Source organism: Eurypyga helias, unplaced genomic scaffold (assembly GCF_000690775.1).
Source record: "Eurypyga helias isolate BGI_N326 unplaced genomic scaffold, ASM69077v1 scaffold13776, whole genome shotgun sequence".
Classification (NCBI taxonomy): Eukaryota; Metazoa; Chordata; class Aves; order Eurypygiformes; family Eurypygidae; genus Eurypyga; species Eurypyga helias.
This window is the reverse complement of record NW_010254842.1, coordinates 22,661-23,925: the sequence shown is the minus strand read 5'-3', so window position 1 is coordinate 23,925 and position 1,265 is coordinate 22,661. Positions and strand designations below refer to the sequence as shown.

General features: G+C 46.0%; 1 protein-coding gene across 1 annotated transcript in view; it reads right to left on the bottom strand.

Annotated features, from left to right (window-relative positions):
* The window catches only part of PAPSS1 (3'-phosphoadenosine 5'-phosphosulfate synthase 1), a 26,930-nt gene that overhangs the window by 3,741 nt on the left and 21,924 nt on the right, over positions 1-1,265 (bottom strand). The window lies entirely within an intron of this gene.

Genomic DNA, 1,265 nt, shown 5'->3' with positions numbered 1-1,265 from the left:
GAAGGAGGAACAGGGGGACATTCGCAGTGATGGCATTTGTCTTCCCAAGTAACCGTTACATGTGACGGAGCCCTGCTTTCCTGGGGAGGCTGAACACCTGCCTGCCCATGGGAAATGTTGAATTAATTTCCTTGCGCGCTTGGATTTTGTTTTACCTATTACACTGTCTTTATCTCGACCCATAAGTTTTCTCACTTTTACCCTTCTGAGCCTCTCCTCATCCCACCGAGGGAGAGTGAGTGAGTGGCTGTGTGGGGCTGAGCTGCCAGCTGAGGTCAGACCGTGACACAACCATACCACAAACAAATATAAATGAGATTTCTGCAGAATTGCTCTGGTTTCTCCAATGGCTATGATCTCTGCATTTTTCACTTGCATGAGCATATAATATAAAGTTAAATTCTAAGAGGAAATTAAACTGTGCTACCTGTCTTAGAGGCTCAATGTATCATCAGGAGAACAAATGGACATGTTTATGACAAAAGAAAGGAGGTAATTTAATGTGCCTTAATAAGTCTCCTTCACCTAAACAGCTTAGCAGAGTCCCTGCACAGTAAGAACAAAGCAAGGCTAACTGCTATTCCAAACTATTACAAACCTTTTGACGAGAAACCCTGGCAAAACCAGGATTTCTCCCTCCTGCAAGTTAAGATGAACTACAGCACCCTGCAAGGCAGCAAAATCACCGTAAATGATAGGGTTCCCGTAAGAAACCAATGAAATCCAGAGAAGGGGGTTTTTCAGGTGTCAACTAGATTTCCTTAGGGGCTAGCTGAAACAAAGACTGGTTCCTCAAATCTGCAGATCCTGGAAATACTGACCACACTGAAAAAACGCAGGAGCTCAGGACCAATCTCGGTTTGCATTCGTGATGTTAATCTCTTCCGTCGTACGTCGAAGTGCTCAGCAGCTGCCTGCCGGCCGCTGCCACGATGAAGGCAGGATGTTTGACTGTTCTCTGCCTCTTTATCTGCCTAACACAACTACTTTAGTGAGAAAAATGGGTTTGTTTCTTCTGCACTAGAAAGCTACCAGTTATCTCACTGTTTTTAATGGTGATATGTGCCACTGTGCACCAGCCTCCCTGCATTACTGCCACAGGCTTTGCTCCCTAGAAGCAGCCTGGAAGAGGCTTAAAAATAGAAGAGCACGAAAGCTCAGAACTCAACCGTATCTCTACGGTTTTAGACAAACCTGATCATGGAGAGGGTGGGGAGGTACTGGGACAGGTTGCCCAGAGAAGCTGTGGATGCCCCATCCCTGGG